We start from the raw sequence: 6,674 nt of genomic DNA, 5'->3' as shown, positions 1-6,674 counted from the left end.
CAAATGAATTAAATTCTGCATTTTTTCTGGTAAGTCATTTCAGGGCCTCACAATTCAGCAAAGAAATGTACTAACTTCTCAGTAAACATTCAATAACATTAGAGTAAAAGAGATACAACACTTTTAGTTCTACATTAACTTTTCAAATTCTTTTAGTATATCTCTTTTATATAATACCAGCTTTGCAAGGGAAAAAAAACCAAAACAACAAACCAAACCAAACCAAACCAAACCAAACATTGTTTCCCAAAATTGCATGCTTTTGAAGTTTGTTTTTGAATATTGAGCATTATGAGTCATTTGTGACTGTGGAAATTCCAGTAAGTCAATGGAGTTACGTCAGACCTGAATTGGACTCTTTAATTCCTGACAGTACATCCTAAACTACACAAACACCCCTAATGTGAAAGAAGGGTGTGAACATTCTCCATATTTTAAGACTGCTCTCAATCACCCAAATTAAAGCCAAAATTGCTCCTCCATTCTTGCAGGACATAAAAACCTGTGATCTCYGGATATATGAATCCTCCAAAGATCAATCTGTGTCCACACAAGTTATATAAAACTATACATAATAAAACATGACAAAATGGGGAAATAAAATCTTAAATTAAACAAAAAAAAACCACCTTAATAAAGTATCTTAATATTTATCTGTTTTCCCATCAGTCAAGGAAATAAATAATAATTGAAGGTCTAGCAGCTTTAACTATAGATTACTGTAGTTAGATAGCCTTAACTGTCTCCTGGATGATCCAAGACCTGGTTTTCCCCTAGGAGTAACCTGGCATTACTCCATTGAGTTGCCTAACTGAGCAAAGTCAAGTGACTTTTACGTGATACAGACCCTCAATAGATGTAAACAGACACATCCAAACTACTTTTTGCACAGCAAAGTCAACTTTGATCTTTTCYATTTTCTGTCTAACTGGTGCATTACAAACGTTTCTGAGAATAGCAAAGAGTAGAATTACTTCCCTTGATTTCCCATCTGCCATGRGTTGATGCTGGCTGAATGCCAGGCAGCCACGAAAGTTTCTCTATCAMTCCCTTCCACAGCTGGACAAGGGAGAAAATACCACAAGGGGTTCATGCATTAAGGACAGAGAGAGAGCACTCACCAAATACTGTGATGAGYAAAACAGGCTTCAATTACAGATATTAACTCTAAATAAATTTATTGCTAACAAAATCAGAGCAGGATAATGAAAAGTAAAATAAGACCTTAAAAACATATTCCCTTTCCCCTCCCTCCTTCYCAGCTCTACCTCTTCCCCAGCAGTGCAGAGAGAAAGGGAATGGGGGTACAGTCAGTTTGTCACATGTTTCTGCCTCCTCAGGAAGACCAGTCCTCCCCCTGCTCCCCTCATAGAAGACAGTTCTCCAACACGGAGTCCATCCTACAGGCAACAGTTCTCCACAAACTGCTGCAACATGAGTCACTCTTCCATGGGATGCAGTCCTTCAAGGACAGGCTGTTCCCTGGGATCACAAGTCCTACCAAGAAACCTGATCCAACCTGGGCTCCTCTCTCTACAGGTCTGCAGGTCTCTGCCAGGAGTCTGCTCCAGATCCAGGGTCTCCCATGGTGTCACAGTCTCCTCTCAGGGATCCACCCTGCTCTGGCATGGGTCTCCTCCACAGGTTGCAGGTGGATCTCAGCATCCCCATGGATGTCCATGGGCTGCAGGGGCACAGCTGCCTCACCAGGGTCTGCACCAGGGGCAGCAGGAGAATCCCACTCWGGCACCTGGAGAACCTCCCGCCCTCCTTCACCACTGACCTGGGTAGCTGCAGCATTGCTCCTCTCACATGTTCTCACCCCGTTTTTGTCTTGCTGCACTTAGATCTGCACAGTAACTTTCTTTCTTCCTTCTTAAATATGTTATCACAGAGTCMTTACCACCATTTCTAACAGACCCAGCCTTGGCCAGCAGCACAGCTATCCTGGAGCCATCTRGCATAGGGGCAAGCTTCTAGCTGCTTCTCACAGAAGCCACCCCTGTAGCCCSCCACYATCAAAACCTGGCCAGRCAAACCCAATAYACCATCATTTCAAGATTTCCAGARCGTATTTTGGAACACAGAACAAATCTTTATACAGTGAAAGTTACTTCGTATCCATGTGTTTTGCACTGCTTTCCGTTGGGAAGGAAGAGTGAACACAGACTAAAACCAACAGACCTTTTGTAACCAAACCACTGACTGCGTATATTTTTGTATGAGCGAACCAAATTATCTTTCTGTTTCTTGTTGTACACTCTGAGGAGAAATTCYAGCCCCAGTGCTGAGGAAAAACATCATTATAGGAATAAAGTTCAAGAATAGAATTAAGAGACACAGCACCTACACAAGATCGTTCTCAATTATAACATCGTCCACACATCATCTCGAGTTCACATCAGCATAAGCTTGATGAAGATTTGGTCWCCGGACCCATCAGCCTTCACACATACATATCTGCTCTTGCTTCTAAAATGGTTTTTCTTCCTGCTATGGAAACTTCAAGTGTCCCTCAGCTACATCTTGGACATTGCTACAAAATTCAACCATCTTTCTACACTTCAAATCATGAAATTCAAGCTCAGCAGCCTTCAGTAGTCATTACACCTGCAACACAATCATACCTGTTCTTAAAACCATAAATATATAGCAAGCAATTCAACACACACACACACCTCTGTTGCCCCACATGTTGCCTCTGTAATTTTGATTCCTGCAGTGGGCTTGAGGGCTAGCCCCCAGAGGGCTGATTTTTGTTAAAAGCAGTCATGTGTGACTCAGTGGTTTTAACTAGAAAGAASAGCCATCCATCCTTTCCTTGTGTGAGGCAGTGAACACAAAAGAACCTTGTGGTGTCTGAAATTTGTTACTGCACAAAATGTGAATTCATTTCAGGGGTGAGGAACTACAGTAATTGTCTTGGTCCTTGGGCCACAGGAAGGGACAGGCAGGAGGAGAAACCTGGGCCAAGGCGGCAGGACTCCTCATCCACGTGTGGGCAGGAGGAGGCAGGGAGGGGTTCACACAGTAGCCTCTGCCCTAGGCCCCATGCACCTCAATACCAGCTCTGCCCAAGCTCCTCCAGTGGTTTCCTCTTGTCCACACCTATATGACAGAGCCAGGAAGCCTTGGCTACTCACCCTCACCTTGCCCTTCCTCCAAGCAAACAAGAAGGTCCCAATTATGCAAACATGTAGGTTGACTCACAAGTTGCTCACATGCCCGAATGGCTGCAAGATGAGAGCCCACCGTTACAAAGAGGAAAGTTTCAAAGCAATAAAGGGGTATCTTACATTGTGCTGTCAGTTCTTTAATACCTGCAAAAGCCTTTGCCATGGACCACTGAATTAACAGTAGCCACAAAACTAGCCAAGAACAAAAAGTAGCCAAGAACAACATGGGCATCATCTGCCAGAAGACAAAGCTGAGTCACAGAACTCACAGAAGGGTATGTCTGTGCTACAGTCACATGTGATATGACTGCAATGCTGTGTACACACAGCCAGGCAAGATTTAAATTATCCATCTTTGGTACTGGTAGTAGCCTAGCCATTGGGTTCAGACCAGCCTAACYACTCAAGTATTTATCCAGCTTTTTGGGCATGTTTTCCAGACAGCTACAAGGTCCACACTGCCATAGCTAGATTGCTACAAGCTCCACAGTTGATCAGTTTTAAACCAGCTCAGATATGGCCATAACTGCAGCATAAACATATCAAAGCTTTTAAGTCATTTAAGCTTCTRTTTGAATTTGTACTGCCTCAACTTCTACATTTATAACCACTTGGACTTAGAGCATGTATTCTCACCACACTATGGAGATTAAACATTTGGAGTGCAATAAATTACAGCATTTTAAGTGTAAAATTTATGGTTCTTCCAAAATGTGACCTGTGTTTAACAAAAGTAATGAATATTGCTGGCTATGTGATGACCTCTCCYTCATTCCTTCCAGAAGCTGTTCAGTGAGTACCAGATGTATGAGGTGACTATCTGACCTGAAACTCTGCAGAACACAGTAAGTTTATACATAGATATCTAAATCACTCAAATAAATGTGTATCTGTAGTCTAAGGAAAAAGCCCACTGATTGCAGTGGACATTTTCCCTGTATAAATACCACTATGACTRTGTATATCATATATTTCCTATCACAGAACAACTTGGAAGAAYTGCCAGCTTAACAATTGTATTGCTTGGGTCCACCAAACTTCCAAATTACCCCATAACCTGAAGTTGGATTAAGGACTGGGAAAGTATACAGGATTCTAAATTATTCCTTTTATGTTTTAACTGATTTTTGGGAAGCAGAATATGTCAGAAATGTGACAGAACAGTTACATTTATTGCAGTGGCAATTTAGCTGAATGCAATAAGGGTTCATTTCAACAAATGTCTGGGTTTGGTCTTTTAACAGACATCTGAACATATTATACCCTTTCATTTAACATTTTAATACTGATTTGTTCACACCAGAGATCCATACAACYCATTCTATGTAACACCTCCTGTCTGCTTATATCAGAAAGTTTTATGTGCCAACGCTCTTCCTAATGCTTGGGATTATTGATGCTCAAGGTCCCATCATGTTAAATGCTACATCTCATCGCAAGGGCTCATGGCATATGCTACAAATCAAAGGACACCCAAGCAGCATTCTTTCTTTTTTTTTAATACCAAGGACTTGCATACTACTTCTCTTCTGTTTTGAGAGAGAAGCCATTCTGTGGGGATGATAGGTAGAGCAGAGATGGAAGAGGTGTTGTACTGGAAGATGTTAAGGGCTGCCACCAACMAGTCCTTTGATCTAGAAACACTTCCAGACCTGGTTACAACTGCTGGGTCTGCTAACCAGATGGCAAGGACTCTCTCTGCTCCAAGCTTCTCCCTTCTGGTTTTTCAATTCCCACTAAATCAGTAAGATCCTGCTCCCTTCAGAATTTGAACTTGCCTTCAAGACTTTGAATTGTTAAACTATGAAAAAAAACAAGCAGGAAGGCAACAAAATGCTGACAGGTGTAAAATCTTAACAGTGCAAAAGCAGCATTCTAAATCCTGTCATCTGCCACTTCACAAGAAAACAGTAAAATTACACCAAATTAAAACAAGTTCATCTGAGGCCAAAACTAGATAATAGCAAGAAAAGCCAGTGACTTCACCAGGAGCAGCATGCTGGCAAATACTAAATATTTTGCCGTTTCTCATGGTTTGACATCAAAACAGATCTGCCCCTGACCTAAGAATTCCAGTTAGCTGTTTAACCTCTGMTAGTTCCCAGAATAAAAGAATGCGAACTGGGACATACCTACTTTATCTTGAGCATGTTCATGCAAGAAAACTACAGCTGCTCCTTTTCACAGCCCTAATGAAATGTTTTGTGCCCATGTGTATAACACAGCATTCTGTTTATTTTATAGGCTTATAATAAAAAAATGACACTTTATGAGCTACATGATAGTATTTCAACAATACCTTGTTGTGACATGATATGGTGTAATTACTCAGCAAGAGATACTACAATTWATTGTTGTCACTGAGTCATACCCTTCAGGGCCTCAGATTGGTGTCTTAATTTGCTTTTAAAGCCATAYAGACTAGCAAGCTAAGGGATTTATTAAAACATCCTAGGAATAAAGACAGACTGAACATGCATGCAGAGCAGTACGTTTGAAAAYACTTCCCCTATCCTTTCCTCTTCCTTCTTTCCTTTGTTTTTATAGCATTATTGACTGGGTCAATAAGAATCAATGTGAACAGAAATTTCACAAACATACAAAGAAAAAGGTATGCTACATTAGGGTCCTATTAAGACAATTATATACATACGCGGGTCATACAGAGCCAGAAATACTCAGCCTCTACCACTGACTATACCCATGAAACAAAGCATGTGAATGGAGACCTGCAAAGGTAACCTCTCCATCCACAAGAAGTATTGCTGTCTTTTCAGCTGGCTTTTCATCTGTCCACGCAATTAGCACTGGATAGGGTCTTGCCAAGCACAGTATTTACCTCTTTCTTAGCCTCATGGCTAGATACCACACATCASTAAGGATAGACCATGATTTTATACGGCACACTACAACTACTGTAAGCACACTACTGTGAATTAGTGGCAGCACTTTTCCCTAACCAGTGGAATTGACACACTCAGCCGGGATATATATTTTCTTTTAAGTATTGCTCCCAGTGCTCTGTGAGTAGAGTTAAGAGCCTCCCATTTAACATAAGGGGCGTTCAGTGCACTGCGCTGGAAACTGTCTCGAGCAGCAAGCACAGTCGTGGGGCAGAGGCAGCGCCCCGCCGTACCCCGAATCCCCCGGACAGCGCGGCCCCTCCCGCTGCRAGCGGCGCCCGGAGAAGGGGCGGGCTGGGTCACGCACACACACCTGCCCCGGGCCGGTGCCAGACGCTGGGCTGGGCAGGCAGGGGCGGCACGGGTGGTGGAGGGAGGGGACCGCCGCGTCTGGCGACGGGGGCCGAGTCGAGGGGAGCTGGTAGCGCCTCACCCCGCCAGCCCCCTTCCCTCCGGCGGGAGCACACCCGGGGCACGACGGGCTGAGCGCAGCCGTAAAAACCACCCCGGCACGGGCCTCAGCAGCCGGCGGTCCCGGCGGGCGAGCCGCCAAACCGGGGCGGAGCCGGGCCGACACCTCTGCCCCACGCCCGCC

This window comes from Malurus melanocephalus, unplaced genomic scaffold (assembly GCF_030028575.1).
Source record: "Malurus melanocephalus ecotype Western Australia unplaced genomic scaffold, MMel_1.1 scaffold_151, whole genome shotgun sequence".
Lineage (NCBI taxonomy): Eukaryota > Metazoa > Chordata > Aves > Passeriformes > Maluridae > Malurus > Malurus melanocephalus.
The sequence above is the reverse complement of the archived record's forward strand: the minus strand, read 5'-3'. Positions refer to the sequence as shown.